Source organism: Phyllobates terribilis, unplaced genomic scaffold (assembly GCF_046119375.1).
Source record: "Phyllobates terribilis strain yellow unplaced genomic scaffold, ASM4611937v1 Scaffold_40__1_contigs__length_11209783, whole genome shotgun sequence".
NCBI lineage: Eukaryota > Metazoa > Chordata > Amphibia > Anura > Dendrobatidae > Phyllobates > Phyllobates terribilis.
In genome coordinates, this window is record NW_027362800.1 from 10,384,930 (window position 1) to 10,404,779 (window position 19,850).

Below are 19,850 nucleotides of genomic sequence, written 5' to 3' on the forward strand. Positions count from 1 at the left end.
GCTTGCCTAATATGTCTGTTTATCCAAAAGGAAGTATAGAGGGAGAGCTAGATAGATAGCATTGCATTACATTACATTACATGGCAATGCAATGCACAGTTGCTGAAGTTGAACCAAAATGAGCTTGTCATCTGGCTTCTGCAACTTTTAACATGAAAAATCCAATGAGGAGAAGAAAAGCAAAGCCAAAGAGTCCATCCCAAAATCCGACAAACAAGCAAAATGAACAAAAAGCATTGAATTCAATTCTTTCTGATTTTAGAAACTGCATTAAAGAAGGGGTGCACCGGTCCTGGAGATACTGCAATACCAGGTCAATGCGTGGAGTGGACAGAGCAAGCTCTTTTTCCATCTCCCTGTTCTAAAAATCCATTTAATATATGGTCCCCAGATAGGGGACGTATCAGATATTAAACTGATAAGAACAGATACTACACTTGATCTTAGCCAAAAGGCCGAGAAGCGATAACCAGAATTGGTTTCCGACTACGGTGCCACCCAAGGATTCTGAAAAGTCCATTTGTGGAGATGGCCACCTGGACTCCCGTTAAGAAGACATGCTGTCAACCTCTAGATCCCTCACATGCCTGCACTTTTCGGCTTGCTGCTGCTGCAATCCACGCGTTTTAGATCTGCATAACTCCACCTCTTTTAGCACAGTACCCTCAACCCCCGGCTGTTCCCACCCGCCTCAACACCGTTGGAAGGGAGGAGAACCAATTAAGGCGGGGGGGGGAGGGGGTGGAACGAGCAGCTGTCTACCCTTAGCAGGAGGGTTGCTGATTAATTACCTCTCCTGCTGCTGCTGCTGCTGGCTGTCCAGCAGCAGACTGAAGGTGGCTGCTGCTGTGCGCAGGTATATAAAGGCTCAGAGCCTATTATGACACGCGCAGCCAGCGTTCCATTGCCACATTCCGTCTACTGCAGGCGGGATACCTGGATGGCTGAATGTCACTGAGAAGCTCACAGAGACCGCCATAAGCAACAGTTTAAAAGAATGCCACAGACTAATCAACCAAACTTTTTGGGTTGGTTTCTCTTTTATAGTCTGCAGGCATTAAATGAAAGAAGTCAGTGTTCCAGCAGAGGGAGACAACGTTTCAGAAAAGGCATTGTAGCAAACCAAAAAAGAAATTTTAAGCGCAGCAGAGTAACCAGCTCACATACCTGTTAGCTCAGGTGAGTTTAAAAGGCTGCTGTTGATAACAAGGGCATTTGCTAAATAGATGGTGTGTGTGCAACAATATACTGAAAGGTCAATTATATTGTGCAGCTTATCTCACCACCTGTAGTTATTTAGGTGAAAGCTCCAAAATGCTTGCCTAATATGTCTGTTTATCCAAAAGGAAGTATAGAGGGAGAGCTAGATAGATAGCATTGCATTACATTACATTACATGGCAATGCATTGCACAGTTGCTGAAGTTGAACCAAAATGAGCTTGTCATCTGGCTTCTGCAACTTTTAACATGAAAAATCCAATGAGGAGAAGAAAAGCAAAGCCAAAGAGTCCATCCCAAAATCCGACAAACAAGCAAAATGAACAAAAAGCATTGAATTCAATTCTTTCTGATTTTAGAAACTGCATTAAAGAAGGGGTGCACCGGTCCTGGAGATACTGCAATACCAGGTCAATGCGTGGAGTGGACAGAGCAAGCTCTTTTTCCATCTCCCTGTTCTAAAAATCCATTTAATATATGGTCCCCAGATAGGGGACGTATCAGATATTAAACTGATAAGAACAGATACTACACTTGATCTTAGCCAAAAGGCCGAGAAGCGATAACCAGAATTGGTTTCCGACTACGGTGCCACCCAAGGATTCTGAAAAGTCCATTTGTGGAGATGGCCACCTGGACTCCCGTTAAGAAGACATGCTGTCAACCTCTAGATCCCTCACATGCCTGCACTTTTCGGCTTGCTGCTGCTGCAATCCACGCGTTTTAGATCTGCATAACTCCACCTCTTTTAGCACAGTACCCTCAACCCCCGGCTGTTCCCACCCGCCTCAACACCGTTGGAAGGGAGGAGAACCAATTAAGGCGGGGGGGGGGTGGAACGAGCAGCTGTCTACCCTTAGCAGGAGGGTTGCTGATTAATTACCTCTCCTGCTGCTGCTGCTGCTGGCTGTCCAGCAGCAGACTGAAGGTGGCTGCTGCTGTGCGCAGGTATATAAAGGCTCAGAGCCTATTATGACACGCGCAGCCAGCGTTCCATTGCCACATTCCGTCTACTGCAGGCGGGATACCTGGATGGCTGAATGTCACTGAGAAGCTCACAGAGACCGCCATAAGCAACAGTTTAAAAGAATGCCACAGACTAATCAACCAAACTTTTTGGGTTGGTTTCTCTTTTATAGTCTGCAGGCATTAAATGAAAGAAGTCAGTGTTCCAGCAGAGGGAGACAACGTTTCAGAAAAGGCATTGTAGCAAACCAAAAAAGAAATTTTAAGCGCAGCAGAGTAACCAGCTCACATACCTGTTAGCTCAGGTGAGTTTAAAAGGCTGCTGTTGATAACAAGGGCATTTGCTAAATAGATGGTGTGTGTGCAACAATATACTGAAAGGTCAATTATATTGTGCAGCTTATCTCACCACCTGTAGTTATTTAGGTGAAAGCTCCAAAATGCTTGCCTAATATGTCTGTTTATCCAAAAGGAAGTATAGAGGGAGAGCTAGATAGATAGCATTGCATTACATTACATTACATGGCAATGCAATGCACAGTTGCTGAAGTTGAACCAAAATGAGCTTGTCATCTGGCTTCTGCAACTTTTAACATGAAAAATCCAATGAGGAGAAGAAAAGCAAAGCCAAAGAGTCCATCCCAAAATCCGACAAACAAGCAAAATGAACAAAAAGCATTGAATTCAATTCTTTCTGATTTTAGAAACTGCATTAAAGAAGGGGTGCACCGGTCCTGGAGATACTGCAATACCAGGTCAATGCGTGGAGTGGACAGAGCAAGCTCTTTTTCCATCTCCCTGTTCTAAAAATCCATTTAATATATGGTCCCCAGATAGGGGACGTATCAGATATTAAACTGATAAGAACAGATACTACACTTGATCTTAGCCAAAAGGCCGAGAAGCGATAACCAGAATTGGTTTCCGACTACGGTGCCACCCAAGGATTCTGAAAAGTCCATTTGTGGAGATGGCCACCTGGACTCCCGTTAAGAAGACATGCTGTCAACCTCTAGATCCCTCACATGCCTGCACTTTTCGGCTTGCTGCTGCTGCAATCCACGCGTTTTAGATCTGCATAACTCCACCTCTTTTAGCACAGTACCCTCAACCCCCGGCTGTTCCCACCCGCCTCAACACCGTTGGAAGGGAGGAGAACCAATTAAGGCGGGGGGGGGGAGGGGGTGGAACGAGCAGCTGTCTACCCTTAGCAGGAGGGTTGCTGATTAATTACCTCTCCTGCTGCTGCTGCTGCTGGCTGTCCAGCAGCAGACTGAAGGTGGCTGCTGCTGTGCGCAGGTATATAAAGGCTCAGAGCCTATTATGACACGCGCAGCCAGCGTTCCATTGCCACATTCCGTCTACTGCAGGCGGGATACCTGGATGGCTGAATGTCACTGAGAAGCTCACAGAGACCGCCATAAGCAACAGTTTAAAAGAATGCCACAGACTAATCAACCAAACTTTTTGGGTTGGTTTCTCTTTTATAGTCTGCAGGCATTAAATGAAAGAAGTCAGTGTTCCAGCAGAGGGAGACAACGTTTCAGAAAAGGCATTGTAGCAAACCAAAAAAGAAATTTTAAGCGCAGCAGAGTAACCAGCTCACATACCTGTTAGCTCAGGTGAGTTTAAAAGGCTGCTGTTGATAACAAGGGCATTTGCTAAATAGATGGTGTGTGTGCAACAATATACTGAAAGGTCAATTATATTGTGCAGCTTATCTCACCACCTGTAGTTATTTAGGTGAAAGCTCCAAAATGCTTGCCTAATATGTCTGTTTATCCAAAAGGAAGTATAGAGGGAGAGCTAGATAGATAGCATTGCATTACATTACATTACATGGCAATGCAATGCACAGTTGCTGAAGTTGAACCAAAATGAGCTTGTCATCTGGCTTCTGCAACTTTTAACATGAAAAATCCAATGAGGAGAAGAAAAGCAAAGCCAAAGAGTCCATCCCAAAATCCGACAAACAAGCAAAATGAACAAAAAGCATTGAATTCAATTCTTTCTGATTTTAGAAACTGCATTAAAGAAGGGGTGCACCGGTCCTGGAGATACTGCAATACCAGCTCAATGCGTGGAGTGGACAGAGCAAGCTCTTTTTCCATCTCCCTGTTCTAAAAATCCATTTAATATATGGTCCCCAGATAGGGGACGTATCAGATATTAAACTGATAAGAACAGATACTACACTTGATCTTAGCCAAAAGGCCGAGAAGCGATAACCAGAATTGGTTTCCGACTACGGTGCCACCCAAGGATTCTGAAAAGTCCATTTGTGGAGATGGCCACCTGGACTCCCGTTAAGAAGACATGCTGTCAACCTCTAGATCCCTCACATGCCTGCACTTTTCGGCTTGCTGCTGCTGCAATCCACGCGTTTTAGATCTGCATAACTCCACCTCTTTTAGCACAGTACCCTCAACCCCCGGCTGTTCCCACCCGCCTCAACACCGTTGGAAGGGAGGAGAACCAATTAAGGCGGGGAGGGGGGGGGTGGAACGAGCAGCTGTCTACCCTTAGCAGGAGGGTTGCTGATTAATTACCTCTCCTGCTGCTGCTGCTGCTGGCTGTCCAGCAGCAGACTGAAGGTGGCTGCTGCTGTGCGCAGGTATATAAAGGCTCAGAGCCTATTATGACACGCGCAGCCAGCGTTCCATTGCCACATTCCGTCTACTGCAGGCGGGATACCTGGATGGCTGAATGTCACTGAGAAGCTCACAGAGACCGCCATAAGCAACAGTTTAAAAGAATGCCACAGACTAATCAACCAAACTTTTTGGGTTGGTTTCTCTTTTATAGTCTGCAGGCATTAAATGAAAGAAGTCAGTGTTCCAGCAGAGGGAGACAACGTTTCAGAAAAGGCATTGTAGCAAACCAAAAAAGAAATTTTAAGCGCAGCAGAGTAACCAGCTCACATACCTGTTAGCTCAGGTGAGTTTAAAAGGCTGCTGTTGATAACAAGGGCATTTGCTAAATAGATGGTGTGTGTGCAACAATATACTGAAAGGTCAATTATATTGTGCAGCTTATCTCACCACCTGTAGTTATTTAGGTGAAAGCTCCAAAATGCTTGCCTAATATGTCTGTTTATCCAAAAGGAAGTATAGAGGGAGAGCTAGATAGATAGCATTGCATTACATTACATTACATGGCAATGCAATGCACAGTTGCTGAAGTTGAACCAAAATGAGCTTGTCATCTGGCTTCTGCAACTTTTAACATGAAAAATCCAATGAGGAGAAGAAAAGCAAAGCCAAAGAGTCCATCCCAAAATCCGACAAACAAGCAAAATGAACAAAAAGCATTGAATTCAATTCTTTCTGATTTTAGAAACTGCATTAAAGAAGGGGTGCACCGGTCCTGGAGATACTGCAATACCAGGTCAATGCGTGGAGTGGACAGAGCAAGCTCTTTTTCCATCTCCCTGTTCTAAAAATCCATTTAATATATGGTCCCCAGATAGGGGACGTATCAGATATTAAACTGATAAGAACAGATACTACACTTGATCTTAGCCAAAAGGCCGAGAAGCGATAACCAGAATTGGTTTCCGACTACGGTGCCACCCAAGGATTCTGAAAAGTCCATTTGTGGAGATGGCCACCTGGACTCCCGTTAAGAAGACATGCTGTCAACCTCTAGATCCCTCACATGCCTGCACTTTTCGGCTTGCTGCTGCTGCAATCCACGCGTTTTAGATCTGCATAACTCCACCTCTTTTAGCACAGTACCCTCAACCCCCGGCTGTTCCCACCCGCCTCAACACCGTTGGAAGGGAGGAGAACCAATTAAGGCGGGGGGGGGAGGGGGTGGAACGAGCAGCTGTCTACCCTTAGCAGGAGGGTTGCTGATTAATTACCTCTCCTGCTGCTGCTGCTGCTGGCTGTCCAGCAGCAGACTGAAGGTGGCTGCTGCTGTGCGCAGGTATATAAAGGCTCAGAGCCTATTATGACACGCGCAGCCAGCGTTCCATTGCCACATTCCGTCTACTGCAGGCGGGATACCTGGATGGCTGAATGTCACTGAGAAGCTCACAGAGACCGCCATAAGCAACAGTTTAAAAGAATGCCACAGACTAATCAACCAAACTTTTTGGGTTGGTTTCTCTTTTATAGTCTGCAGGCATTAAATGAAAGAAGTCAGTGTTCCAGCAGAGGGAGACAACGTTTCAGAAAAGGCATTGTAGCAAACCAAAAAAGAAATTTTAAGCGCAGCAGAGTAACCAGCTCACATACCTGTTAGCTCAGGTGAGTTTAAAAGGCTGCTGTTGATAACAAGGGCATTTGCTAAATAGATGGTGTGTGTGCAACAATATACTGAAAGGTCAATTATATTGTGCAGCTTATCTCACCACCTGTAGTTATTTAGGTGAAAGCTCCAAAATGCTTGCCTAATATGTCTGTTTATCCAAAAGGAAGTATAGAGGGAGAGCTAGATAGATAGCATTGCATTACATTACATTACATGGCAATGCAATGCACAGTTGCTGAAGTTGAACCAAAATGAGCTTGTCATCTGGCTTCTGCAACTTTTAACATGAAAAATCCAATGAGGAGAAGAAAAGCAAAGCCAAAGAGTCCATCCCAAAATCCGACAAACAAGCAAAATGAACAAAAAGCATTGAATTCAATTCTTTCTGATTTTAGAAACTGCATTAAAGAAGGGGTGCACCGGTCCTGGAGATACTGCAATACCAGGTCAATGCGTGGAGTGGACAGAGCAAGCTCTTTTTCCATCTCCCTGTTCTAAAAATCCATTTAATATATGGTCCCCAGATAGGGGACGTATCAGATATTAAACTGATAAGAACAGATACTACACTTGATCTTAGCCAAAAGGCCGAGAAGCGATAACCAGAATTGGTTTCCGACTACGGTGCCACCCAAGGATTCTGAAAAGTCCATTTGTGGAGATGGCCACCTGGACTCCCGTTAAGAAGACATGCTGTCAACCTCTAGATCCCTCACATGCCTGCACTTTTCGGCTTGCTGCTGCTGCAATCCACGCGTTTTAGATCTGCATAACTCCACCTCTTTTAGCACAGTACCCTCAACCCCCGGCTGTTCCCACCCGCCTCAACACCGTTGGAAGGGAGGAGAACCAATTAAGGCGGGGGGGGGGGTGGAACGAGCAGCTGTCTACCCTTAGCAGGAGGGTTGCTGATTAATTACCTCTCCTGCTGCTGCTGCTGCTGGCTGTCCAGCAGCAGACTGAAGGTGGCTGCTGCTGTGCGCAGGTATATAAAGGCTCAGAGCCTATTATGACACGCGGAGCCAGCGTTCCATTGCCACATTCCGTCTACTGCAGGCGGGATACCTGGATGGCTGAATGTCACTGAGAAGCTCACAGAGACCGCCATAAGCAACAGTTTAAAAGAATGCCACAGACTAATCAACCAAACTTTTTGGGTTGGTTTCTCTTTTATAGTCTGCAGGCATTAAATGAAAGAAGTCAGTGTTCCAGCAGAGGGAGACAACGTTTCAGAAAAGGCATTGTAGCAAACCAAAAAAGAAATTTTAAGCGCAGCAGAGTAACCAGCTCACATACCTGTTAGCTCAGGTGAGTTTAAAAGGCTGCTGTTGATAACAAGGGCATTTGCTAAATAGATGGTGTGTGTGCAACAATATACTGAAAGGTCAATTATATTGTGCAGCTTATCTCACCACCTGTAGTTATTTAGGTGAAAGCTCCAAAATGCTTGCCTAATATGTCTGTTTATCCAAAAGGAAGTATAGAGGGAGAGCTAGATAGATAGCATTGCATTACATTACATTACATGGCAATGCAATGCACAGTTGCTGAAGTTGAACCAAAATGAGCTTGTCATCTGGCTTCTGCAACTTTTAACATGAAAAATCCAATGAGGAGAAGAAAAGCAAAGCCAAAGAGTCCATCCCAAAATCCGACAAACAAGCAAAATGAACAAAAAGCATTGAATTCAATTCTTTCTGATTTTAGAAACTGCATTAAAGAAGGGGTGCACCGGTCCTGGAGATACTGCAATACCAGGTCAATGCGTGGAGTGGACAGAGCAAGCTCTTTTTCCATCTCCCTGTTCTAAAAATCCATTTAATATATGGTCCCCAGATAGGGGACGTATCAGATATTAAACTGATAAGAACAGATACTACACTTGATCTTAGCCAAAAGGCCGAGAAGCGATAACCAGAATTGGTTTCCGACTACGGTGCCACCCAAGGATTCTGAAAAGTCCATTTGTGGAGATGGCCACCTGGACTCCCGTTAAGAAGACATGCTGTCAACCTCTAGATCCCTCACATGCCTGCACTTTTCGGCTTGCTGCTGCTGCAATCCACGCGTTTTAGATCTGCATAACTCCACCTCTTTTAGCACAGTACCCTCAACCCCTGGCTGTTCCCACCCGCCTCAACACCGTTGGAAGGAAGGAGAACCAATTAAGGTGGGGGGGGGGGGTGGAACGAGCAGCTGTCTACCCTTAGCAGGAGGGTTGCTGATTAATTACCTCTCCTGCTGCTGCTGCTGCTGGCTGTCCAGCAGCAGACTGAAGGTGGCTGCTGCTGTGCGCAGGTATATAAAGGCTCAGAGCCTATTATGACACGCGCAGCCAGCGTTCCATTGCCACATTCCGTCTACTGCAGGCGGGATACCTGGATGGCTGAATGTCACTGAGAAGCTCACAGAGACCGCCATAAGCAACAGTTTAAAAGAATGCCACAGACTAATCAACCAAACTTTTTGGGTTGGTTTCTCTTTTATAGTCTGCAGGCATTAAATGAAAGAAGTCAGTGTTCCAGCAGAGGGAGACAACGTTTCAGAAAAGGCATTGTAGCAAACCAAAAAAGAAATTTTAAGCGCAGCAGAGTAACCAGCTCACATACCTGTTAGCTCAGGTGAGTTTAAAAGGCTGCTGTTGATAACAAGGGCATTTGCTAAATAGATGGTGTGTGTGCAACAATATACTGAAAGGTCAATTATATTGTGCAGCTTATCTCACCACCTGTAGTTATTTAGGTGAAAGCTCCAAAATGCTTGCCTAATATGTCTGTTTATCCAAAAGGAAGTATAGAGGGAGAGCTAGATAGATAGCATTGCATTACATTACATTACATGGCAATGCAATGCACAGTTGCTGAAGTTGAACCAAAATGAGCTTGTCATCTGGCTTCTGCAACTTTTAACATGAAAAATCCAATGAGGAGAAGAAAAGCAAAGCCAAAGAGTCCATCCCAAAATCCGACAAACAAGCAAAATGAACAAAAAGCATTGAATTCAATTCTTTCTGATTTTAGAAACTGCATTAAAGAAGGGGTGCACCGGTCCTGGAGATACTGCAATACCAGGTCAATGCGTGGAGCGGACAGAGCAAGCTCTTTTTCCATCTCCCTGTTCTAAAAATCCATTTAATATATGGTCCCCAGATAGGGGACGTATCAGATATTAAACTGATAAGAACAGATACTACACTTGATCTTAGCCAAAAGGCCGAGAAGCGATAACCAGAATTGGTTTCCGACTACGGTGCCACCCAAGGATTCTGAAAAGTCCATTTGTGGAGATGGCCACCTGGACTCCCGTTAAGAAGACATGCTGTCAACCTCTAGATCCCTCACATGCCTGCACTTTTCGGCTTGCTGCTGCTGCAATCCACGCGTTTTAGATCTGCATAACTCCACCTCTTTTAGCACAGTACCCTCAACCCCCGGCTGTTCCCACCCGCCTCAACACCGTTGGAAGGGAGGAGAACCAATTAAGGCGGGGGGGGGGGTGGAACGAGCAGCTGTCTACCCTTAGCAGGAGGGTTGCTGATTAATTACCTCTCCTGCTGCTGCTGCTGGCTGTCCAGCAGCAGACTGAAGGTGGCTGCTGCTGTGCGCAGGTATATAAAGGCTCAGAGCCTATTATGACACGCGCAGCCAGCGTTCCATTGCCACATTCCGTCTACTGCAGGCGGGATACCTGGATGGCTGAATGTCACTGAGAAGCTCACAGAGACCGCCATAAGCAACAGTTTAAAAGAATGCCACAGACTAATCAACCAAACTTTTTGGGTTGGTTTCTCTTTTATAGTCTGCAGGCATTAAATGAAAGAAGTCAGTGTTCCAGCAGAGGGAGACAACGTTTCAGAAAAGGCATTGTAGCAAACCAAAAAAGAAATTTTAAGCGCAGCAGAGTAACCAGCTCACATACCTGTTAGCTCAGGTGAGTTTAAAAGGCTGCTGTTGATAACAAGGGCATTTGCTAAATAGATGGTGTGTGTGCAACAATATACTGAAAGGTCAATTATATTGTGCAGCTTATCTCACCACCTGTAGTTATTTAGGTGAAAGCTCCAAAATGCTTGCCTAATATGTCTGTTTATCCAAAAGGAAGTATAGAGGGAGAGCTAGATAGATAGCATTGCATTACATTACATTACATGGCAATGCAATGCACAGTTGCTGAAGTTGAACCAAAATGAGCTTGTCATCTGGCTTCTGCAACTTTTAACATGAAAAATCCAATGAGGAGAAGAAAAGCAAAGCCAAAGAGTCCATCCCAAAATCCGACAAACAAGCAAAATGAACAAAAAGCATTGAATTCAATTCTTTCTGATTTTAGAAACTGCATTAAAGAAGGGGTGCACCGGTCCTGGAGATACTGCAATACCAGGTCAATGCGTGGAGTGGACAGAGCAAGCTCTTTTTCCATCTCCCTGTTCTAAAAATCCATTTAATATATGGTCCCCAGATAGGGGACGTATCAGATATTAAACTGATAAGAACAGATACTACACTTGATCTTAGCCAAAAGGCCGAGAAGCGATAACCAGAATTGGTTTCCGACTACGGTGCCACCCAAGGATTCTGAAAAGTCCATTTGTGGAGATGGCCACCTGGACTCCCGTTAAGAAGACATGCTGTCAACCTCTAGATCCCTCACATGCCTGCACTTTTCGGCTTGCTGCTGCTGCAATCCACGCGTTTTAGATCTGCATAACTCCACCTCTTTTAGCACAGTACCCTCAACCCCCGGCTGTTCCCACCCGCCTCAACACCGTTGGAAGGGAGGAGAACCAATTAAGGCGGGGGGGGGGGGTGGAACGAGCAGCTGTCTACCCTTAGCAGGAGGGTTGCTGATTAATTACCTCTCCTGCTGCTGCTGCTGCTGGCTGTCCAGCAGCAGACTGAAGGTGGCTGCTGCTGTGCGCAGGTATATAAAGGCTCAGAGCCTATTATGACACGCGCAGCCAGCGTTCCATTGCCACATTCCGTCTACTGCAGGCGGGATACCTGGATGGCTGAATGTCACTGAGAAGCTCACAGAGACCGCCATAAGCAACAGTTTAAAAGAATGCCACAGACTAATCAACCAAACTTTTTGGGTTGGTTTCTCTTTTATAGTCTGCAGGCATTAAATGAAAGAAGTCAGTGTTCCAGCAGAGGGAGACAACGTTTCAGAAAAGGCATTGTAGCAAACCAAAAAAGAAATTTTAAGCGCAGCAGAGTAACCAGCTCACATACCTGTTAGCTCAGGTGAGTTTAAAAGGCTGCTGTTGATAACAAGGGCATTTGCTAAATAGATGGTGTGTGTGCAACAATATACTGAAAGGTCAATTATATTGTGCAGCTTATCTCACCACCTGTAGTTATTTAGGTGAAAGCTCCAAAATGCTTGCCTAATATGTCTGTTTATCCAAAAGGAAGTATAGAGGGAGAGCTAGATAGATAGCATTGCATTACATTACATTACATGGCAATGCAATGCACAGTTGCTGAAGTTGAACCAAAATGAGCTTGTCATCTGGCTTCTGCAACTTTTAACATGAAAAATCCAATGAGGAGAAGAAAAGCAAAGCCAAAGAGTCCATTCCAAAATCCGACAAACAAGCAAAATGAACAAAAAGCATTGAATTCAATTCTTTCTGATTTTAGAAACTGCATTAAAGAAGGGGTGCACCGGTCCTGGAGATACTGCAATACCAGGTCAATGCGTGGAGTGGACAGAGCAAGCTCTTTTTCCATCTCCCTGTTCTAAAAATCCATTTAATATATGGTCCCCAGATAGGGGACGTATCAGATATTAAACTGATAAGAACAGATACTACACTTGATCTTAGCCAAAAGGCCGAGAAGCGATAACCAGAATTGGTTTCCGACTACGGTGCCACCCAAGGATTCTGAAAAGTCCATTTGTGGAGATGGCCACCTGGACTCCCGTTAAGAAGACATCTTGTCAACCTCTAGATCCCTCACATGCCTGCACTTTTCGGCTTGCTGCTGCTGCAATCCACGCGTTTTAGATCTGCATAACTCCACCTCTTTTAGCACAGTACCCTCAACCCCCGGCTGTTCCCACCCGCCTCAACACCGTTGGAAGGGAGGAGAACCAATTAAGGTGGGGGGAGGGGGTGGAACGAGCAGCTGTCTACCCTTAGCAGGAGGGTTGCTGATTAATTACCTCTCCTGCTGCTGCTGCTGCTGGCTGTCCAGCAGCAGACTGAAGGTGGCTGCTGCTGTGCGCAGGTATATAAAGGCTCAGAGCCTATTATGACACGCGCAGCCAGCGTTCCATTGCCACATTCCGTCTACTGCAGGCGGGATACCTGGATGGCTGAATGTCACTGAGAAGCTCACAGAGACCGCCATAAGCAACAGTTTAAAAGAATGCCACAGACTAATCAACCAAACTTTTTGGGTTGGTTTCTTTTTTATAGTCTGCAGGCATTAAATGAAAGAAGTCAGTGTTCCAGCAGAGGGAGACAACGTTTCAGAAAAGGCATTGTAGCAAACCAAAAAAGAAATTTTAAGCGCAGCAGAGTAACCAGCTCACATACCTGTTAGCTCAGGTGAGTTTAAAAGGCTGCTGTTGATAACAAGGGCATTTGCTAAATAGATGGTGTGTGTGCAACAATATACTGAAAGGTCAATTATATTGTGCAGCTTATCTCACCACCTGTAGTTATTTAGGTGAAAGCTCCAAAATGCTTGCCTAATATGTCTGTTTATCCAAAAGGAAGTATAGAGGGAGAGCTAGATAGATAGCATTGCATTACATTACATTACATGGCAATGCAATGCACAGTTGCTGAAGTTGAACCAAAATGAGCTTGTCATCTGGCTTCTGCAACTTTTAACATGAAAAATCCAATGAGGAGAAGAAAAGCAAAGCCAAAGAGTCCATCCCAAAATCCGACAAACAAGCAAAATGAACAAAAAGCATTGAATTCAATTCTTTCTGATTTTAGAAACTGCATTAAAGAAGGGGTGCACCGGTCCTGGAGATACTGCAATACCAGGTCAATGCGTGGAGTGGACAGAGCAAGCTCTTTTTCCATCTCCCTGTTCTAAAAATCCATTTAATATATGGTCCCCAGATAGGGGACGTATCAGATATTAAACTGATAAGAACAGATACTACACTTGATCTTAGCCAAAAGGCCGAGAAGCGATAACCAGAATTGGTTTCCGACTACGGTGCCACCCAAGGATTCTGAAAAGTCCATTTGTGGAGATGGCCACCTGGACTCCCGTTAAGAAGACATGCTGTCAACCTCTAGATCCCTCACATGCCTGCACTTTTCGGCTTGCTGCTGCTGCAATCCACGCGTTTTAGATCTGCATAACTCCACCTCTTTTAGCACAGTACCCTCAACCCCCGGCTGTTCCCACCCGCCTCAACACCGTTGGAAGGGAGGAGAACCAATTAAGGCGGGGGGGGGGGTGGAACGAGCAGCTGTCTACCCTTAGCAGGAGGGTTGCTGATTAATTACCTCTCCTGCTGCTGCTGCTGCTGGCTGTCCAGCAGCAGACTGAAGGTGGCTGCTGCTGTGCGCAGGTATATAAAGGCTCAGAGCCTATTATGACACGCGCAGCCAGCGTTCCATTGCCACATTCCGTCTACTGCAGGCGGGATACCTGGATGGCTGAATGTCACTGAGAAGCTCACAGAGACCGCCATAAGCAACAGTTTAAAAGAATGCCACAGACTAATCAACCAAACTTTTTGGGTTGGTTTCTCTTTTATAGTCTGCAGGCATTAAATGAAAGAAGTCAGTGTTCCAGCAGAGGGAGACAACGTTTCAGAAAAGGCATTGTAGCAAACCAAAAAAGAAATTTTAAGCGCAGCAGAGTAACCAGCTCACATACCTGTTAGCTCAGGTGAGTTTAAAAGGCTGCTGTTGATAACAAGGGCATTTGCTAAATAGATGGTGTGTGTGCAACAATATACTGAAAGGTCAATTATATTGTGCAGCTTATCTCACCACCTGTAGTTATTTAGGTGAAAGCTCCAAAATGCTTGCCTAATATGTCTGTTTATCCAAAAGGAAGTATAGAGGGAGAGCTAGATAGATAGCATTGCATTACATTACATTACATGGCAATGCAATGCACAGTTGCTGAAGTTGAACCAAAATGAGCTTGTCATCTGGCTTCTGCAACTTTTAACATGAAAAATCCAATGAGGAGAAGAAAAGCAAAGCCAAAGAGTCCATCCCAAAATCCGACAAACAAGCAAAATGAACAAAAAGCATTGAATTCAATTCTTTCTGATTTTAGAAACTGCATTAAAGAAGGGGTGCACCGGTCCTGGAGATACTGCAATACCAGGTCAATGCGTGGAGTGGACAGAGCAAGCTCTTTTTCCATCTCCCTGTTCTAAAAATCTATTTAATATATGGTCCCCAGATAGGGGACGTATCAGATATTAAACTGATAAGAACAGATACTACACTTGATCTTAGCCAAAAGGCCGAGAAGCGATAACCAGAATTGGTTTCCGACTACGGTGCCACCCAAGGATTCTGAAAAGTCCATTTGTGGAGATGGCCACCTGGACTCCCGTTAAGAAGACATGCTGTCAACCTCTAGATCCCTCACATGCCTGCACTTTTCGGCTTGCTGCTGCTGCAATCCACGCGTTTTAGATCTGCATAACTCCACCTCTTTTAGCACAGTACCCTCAACCCCCGGCTGTTCCCACCCGCCTCAACACCGTTGGAAGGGAGGAGAACCAATTAAGGCGGGGGGGGGGGTGGAACGAGCAGCTGTCTACCCTTAGCAGGAGGGTTGCTGATTAATTACCTCTCCTGCTGCTGCTGCTGCTGGCTGTCCAGCAGCAGACTGAAGGTGGCTGCTGCTGTGCGCAGGTATATAAAGGCTCAGAGCCTATTATGACACGCGCAGCCAGCGTTCCATTGCCACATTCCGTCTACTGCAGGCGGGATACCTGGATGGCTGAATGTCACTGAGAAGCTCACAGAGACCGCCATAAGCAACAGTTTAAAAGAATGCCACAGACTAATCAACCAAACTTTTTGGGTTGGTTTCTCTTTTATAGTCTGCAGGCATTAAATGAAAGAAGTCAGTGTTCCAGCAGAGGGAGACAACGTTTCAGAAAAGGCATTGTAGCAAACCAAAAAAGAAATTTTAAGCGCAGCAGAGTAACCAGCTCACATACCTGTTAGCTCAGGTGAGTTTAAAAGGCTGCTGTTGATAACAAGGGCATTTGCTAAATAGATGGTGTGTGTGCAACAATATACTGAAAGGTCAATTATATTGTGCAGCTTATCTCACCACCTGTAGTTATTTAGGTGAAAGCTCCAAAATGCTTGCCTAATATGTCTGTTTATCCAAAAGGAAGTATAGAGGGAGAGCTAGATAGATAGCATTGCATTACATTACATTACATGGCAATGCAATGCACAGTTGCTGAAGTTGAACCAAAATGAGCTTGTCATCTGGCTTCTGCAACTTTTAACATGAAAAATCCAATGAGGAGAAGAAAAGCAAAGCCAAAGAGTCCATCCCAAAATCCGACAAACAAGCAAAATGAACAAAAAGCATTGAATTCAATTCTTTCTGATTTTAGAAACTGCATTAAAGAAGGGGTGCACCGGTCCTGGAGATACTGCAATACCAGGTCAATGCGTGGAGTGGACAGAGCAAGCTCTTTTTCCATCTCCCTGTTCTAAAAATCCATTTAATATATGGTCCCCAGATAGGGGACGTATCAGATATTAAACTGATAAGAACAGATACTACACTTGATCTTAGCCAAAAGGCCGAGAAGCGATAACCAGAATTGGTTTCCGACTACGGTGCCACCCAAGGATTCTGAAAAGTCCATTTGTGGAGATGGCCACCTGGACTCCCGTTAAGAAGACATGCTGTCAACCTCTAGATCCCTCACATGCCTGCACTTTTCGGCTTGCTGCTGCTGCAATCCACGCGTTTTAGATCTGCATAACTCCACCTCTTTTAGCACAGTACCCTCAACCCCCGGCTGTTCCCACCCGCCTCAACACCGTTGGAAGGGAGGAGAACCAATTAAGGCGGGGGGGGGGTGGAACGAGCAGCTGTCTACCCTTAGCAGGAGGGTTGCTGATTAATTACCTCTCCTGCTGCTGCTGCTGCTGGCTGTCCAGCAGCAGACTGAAGGTGGCTGCTGCTGTGCGCAGGTATATAAAGGCTCAGAGCCTATTATGACACGCGCAGCCAGCGTTCCATTGCCACATTCCGTCTACTGCAGGCGGGATACCTGGATGGCTGAATGTCACTGAGAAGCTCACAGAGACCGCCATAAGCAACAGTTTAAAAGAATGCCACAGACTAATCAACCAAACTTTTTGGGTTGGTTTCTCTTTTATAGTCTGCAGGCATTAAATGAAAGAAGTCAGTGTTCCAGCAGAGGGAGACAACGTTTCAGAAAAGGCATTGTAGCAAACCAAAAAAGAAATTTTAAGCGCAGCAGAGTAACCAGCTCACATACCTGTTAGCTCAGGTGAGTTTAAAAGGCTGCTGTTGATAACAAGGGCATTTGCTAAATAGATGGTGTGTGTGCAACAATATACTGAAAGGTCAATTATATTGTGCAGCTTATCTCACCACCTGTAGTTATTTAGGTGAAAGCTCCAAAATGCTTGCCTAATATGTCTGTTTATCCAAAAGGAAGTATAGAGGGAGAGCTAGATAGATAGCATTGCATTACATTACATTACATGGCAATGCAATGCACAGTTGCTGAAGTTGAACCAAAATGAGCTTGTCATCTGGCTTCTGCAACTTTTAACATGAAAAATCCAATGAGGAGAAGAAAAGCAAAGCCAAAGAGTCCATCCCAAAATCCGACAAACAAGCAAAATGAACAAAAAGCATTGAATTCAATTCTTTCTGATTTTAGAAACTGCATTAAAGAAGGGGTGCACCGGTCCTGGAGATACTGCAATACCAGGTCAATGCGTGGAGTGGACAGAGCAAGCTCTTTTTCCATCTCCCTGTTCTAAAAATCCATTTAATATATGGTCCCCAGATAGGGGACGTATCAGATATTAAACTGATAAGAACAGATACTACACTTGATCTTAGCCAAAAGGCCGAGAAGCGATAACCAGAATTGGTTTCCGACTACGGTGCCACCCAAGGATTCTGAAAAGTCCATTTGTGGAGATGGCCACCTGGACTCCCGTTAAGAAGACATGCTGTCAACCTCTAGATCCCTCACATGCCTGCACTTTTCGGCTTGCTGCTGCTGCAATCCACGCGTTTTAGATCTGCATAACTCCACCTCTTTTAGCACAGTACCCTCAACCCCCGGCTGTTCCCACCCGCCTCAACACCGTTGGAAGGGAGGAGAACCAATTAAGGCGGGGGGGGGGGTGGAACGAGCAGCTGTCTACCCTTAGCAGGAGGGTTGCTGATTAATTACCTCTCCTGCTGCTGCTGCTGCTGGCTGTCCAGCAGCAGACTGAAGGTGGCTGCTGCTGTGCGCAGGTATATAAAGGCTCAGAGCCTATTATGACACGCGCAGCCAGCGTTCCATTGCCACATTCCGTCTACTGCAGGCGGGATACCTGGATGGCTGAATGTCACTGAGAAGCTCACAGAGACCGCCATAAGCAACAGTTTAAAAGAATGCCACAGACTAATCAACCAAACTTTTTGGGTTGGTTTCTCTTTTATAGGCTGCAGGCATTAAATGAAAGAAGTCAGTGTTCCAGCAGAGGGAGACAACGTTTCAGAAAAGGCATTGTAGCAAACCAAAAAAGAAATTTTAAGCGCAGCAGAGTAACCAGCTCACATACCTGTTAGCTCAGGTGAGTTTAAAAGGCTGCTGTTGATAACAAGGGCATTTGCTAAATAGATGGTGTGTGTGCAACAATATACTGAAAGGTCAATTATATTGTGCAGCTTATCTCACCACCTGTAGTTATTTAGGTGAAAGCTCCAAAATGCTTGCCTAATATGTCTGTTTATCCAAAAGGAAGTATAGAGGGAGAGCTAGATAGATAGCATTGCATTACATTACATTACATGGCAATGCAATGCACAGTTGCTGAAGTTGAACCAAAATGAGCTTGTCATCTGGCTTCTGCAACTTTTAACATGAAAAATCCAATGAGGAGAAGAAAAGCAAAGCCAAAGAGTCCATCCCAAAATCCGACAAACAAGCAAAATGAACAAAAAGCATTGAATTCAATTCTTTCTGATTTTAGAAACTGCATTAAAGAAGGGGTGCACCGGTCCTGGAGATACTGCAATACCAGGTCAATGCGTGGAGTGGACAGAGCAAGCTCTTTTTCCATCTCCCTGTTCTAAAAATCCATTTAATATATGGTCCCCAGATAGGGGACGTATCAGATATTAAACTGATAAGAACAGATACTACACTTGATCTTAGCCAAAAGGCCGAGAAGCGATAACCAGAATTGGTTTCCGACTACGGTGCCACCCAAGGATTCTGAAAAGTCCATTTGTGGAGATGGCCACCTGGACTCCCGTTAAGAAGACATGCTGTCAACCTCTAGATCCCTCACATGCCTGCACTTTTCGGCTTGCTGCTGCTGCAATCCACGCGTTTTAGATCTGCATAACTCCACCTCTTTTAGCACAGTACCCTCAACCCCCGGCTGTTCCCACCCGCCTCAACACCGTTGGAAGGGAGGAGAACCAATTAAGGCGGGGGGGGGGGGGGGTGGAACGAGCAGCTGTCTACCCTTAGCAGGAGGGTTGCTGATTAATTACCTCTCCTGCTGCTGCTGCTGCTGGCTGTCCAGCAGCAGACTGAAGGTGGCTGCTGCTGTGCGCAGGTATATAAAGGCTCAGAGCCTATTATGACACGCGCAGCCAGCGTTCCATTGCCACATTCCGTCTACTGCAGGCGGGATACCTGGATGGCTGAATGTCACTGAGAAGCTCACAGAGACCGCCATAAGCAGCAGTTTAAAAGAATGCCACAGACTAATCAACCAAACTTTTTGGGTTGGTTTCTTTTTTATAGTCTGCAGGCATTAAATGAAAGAAGTCAGTGTTCCAGCAGAGGGAGACAACGTTTCAGAAAAGGCATTGTAGCAAACCAAAAAAGAAATTTTAAGCGCAGCAGAGTAACCAGCTCACATACCTGTTAGCTCAGGTGAGTTTAAAAGGCTGCTGTTGATAACAAGGGCATTTGCTAAATAGATGGTGTGTGTGCAACAATATACTGAAAGGTCAATTATATTGTGCAGCTTATCTCACCACCTGTAGTTATTTAGGTGAAAGCTCCAAAATGCTTGCCTAATATGTCTGTTTATCCAAAAGGAAGTATAGAGGGAGAGCTAGATAGATAGCATTGCATTACATTACATTACATGGCAATGCAATGCACAGTTGCTGAAGTTGAACCATAATGAGCTTGTCATCTGGCTTCTGCAACTTTTAAC

General features: G+C 45.1%; 15 non-coding genes across 15 annotated transcripts; all 15 read right to left on the reverse strand.

The window, feature by feature from the left end:
• Positions 1 to 276: 276 nt before the first annotated feature.
• LOC141190676 (U2 spliceosomal RNA) lies at positions 277 to 467 on the reverse strand. The gene has a single exon (XR_012264694.1). It is a non-coding gene; the product is annotated as a U2 spliceosomal RNA (small nuclear RNA).
• A 1,125-nt stretch (positions 468 to 1,592) lies between these two features.
• LOC141190677 (U2 spliceosomal RNA) lies at positions 1,593 to 1,783 on the reverse strand. The gene has a single exon (XR_012264695.1). It is a non-coding gene; the product is annotated as a U2 spliceosomal RNA (small nuclear RNA).
• A 1,120-nt stretch (positions 1,784 to 2,903) lies between these two features.
• On the reverse strand, positions 2,904 to 3,094 carry LOC141190678 (U2 spliceosomal RNA). The gene has a single exon (XR_012264696.1). It is a non-coding gene; the product is annotated as a U2 spliceosomal RNA (small nuclear RNA).
• A 1,126-nt stretch (positions 3,095 to 4,220) lies between these two features.
• On the reverse strand, positions 4,221 to 4,411 carry LOC141185194 (U2 spliceosomal RNA). The gene has a single exon (XR_012259879.1). It is a non-coding gene; the product is annotated as a U2 spliceosomal RNA (small nuclear RNA).
• Positions 4,412 to 5,535: 1,124 nt separating this feature from the next.
• LOC141190680 (U2 spliceosomal RNA) lies at positions 5,536 to 5,726 on the reverse strand. Its single transcript, XR_012264698.1, has one exon. It is a non-coding gene; the product is annotated as a U2 spliceosomal RNA (small nuclear RNA).
• A 1,125-nt stretch (positions 5,727 to 6,851) lies between these two features.
• On the reverse strand, positions 6,852 to 7,042 carry LOC141190681 (U2 spliceosomal RNA). Its single transcript, XR_012264699.1, has one exon. It is a non-coding gene; the product is annotated as a U2 spliceosomal RNA (small nuclear RNA).
• A 1,121-nt stretch (positions 7,043 to 8,163) lies between these two features.
• Positions 8,164 to 8,354, reverse strand: LOC141190683 (U2 spliceosomal RNA). Its single transcript, XR_012264700.1, has one exon. It is a non-coding gene; the product is annotated as a U2 spliceosomal RNA (small nuclear RNA).
• A 1,122-nt stretch (positions 8,355 to 9,476) lies between these two features.
• LOC141184202 (U2 spliceosomal RNA) lies at positions 9,477 to 9,667 on the reverse strand. The gene has a single exon (XR_012258980.1). It is a non-coding gene; the product is annotated as a U2 spliceosomal RNA (small nuclear RNA).
• Positions 9,668 to 10,785: 1,118 nt separating this feature from the next.
• LOC141190684 (U2 spliceosomal RNA) lies at positions 10,786 to 10,976 on the reverse strand. Its single transcript, XR_012264701.1, has one exon. It is a non-coding gene; the product is annotated as a U2 spliceosomal RNA (small nuclear RNA).
• A 1,122-nt stretch (positions 10,977 to 12,098) lies between these two features.
• LOC141190685 (U2 spliceosomal RNA) lies at positions 12,099 to 12,289 on the reverse strand. The gene has a single exon (XR_012264702.1). It is a non-coding gene; the product is annotated as a U2 spliceosomal RNA (small nuclear RNA).
• Positions 12,290 to 13,411: 1,122 nt separating this feature from the next.
• Positions 13,412 to 13,602, reverse strand: LOC141190687 (U2 spliceosomal RNA). Its single transcript, XR_012264704.1, has one exon. It is a non-coding gene; the product is annotated as a U2 spliceosomal RNA (small nuclear RNA).
• A 1,121-nt stretch (positions 13,603 to 14,723) lies between these two features.
• LOC141187251 (U2 spliceosomal RNA) lies at positions 14,724 to 14,914 on the reverse strand. The gene has a single exon (XR_012261455.1). It is a non-coding gene; the product is annotated as a U2 spliceosomal RNA (small nuclear RNA).
• A 1,121-nt stretch (positions 14,915 to 16,035) lies between these two features.
• On the reverse strand, positions 16,036 to 16,226 carry LOC141190688 (U2 spliceosomal RNA). The gene has a single exon (XR_012264705.1). It is a non-coding gene; the product is annotated as a U2 spliceosomal RNA (small nuclear RNA).
• Positions 16,227 to 17,346: 1,120 nt separating this feature from the next.
• LOC141190689 (U2 spliceosomal RNA) lies at positions 17,347 to 17,537 on the reverse strand. Its single transcript, XR_012264706.1, has one exon. It is a non-coding gene; the product is annotated as a U2 spliceosomal RNA (small nuclear RNA).
• A 1,121-nt stretch (positions 17,538 to 18,658) lies between these two features.
• LOC141190690 (U2 spliceosomal RNA) lies at positions 18,659 to 18,849 on the reverse strand. The gene has a single exon (XR_012264707.1). It is a non-coding gene; the product is annotated as a U2 spliceosomal RNA (small nuclear RNA).
• Positions 18,850 to 19,850: the final 1,001 nt, after the last annotated feature.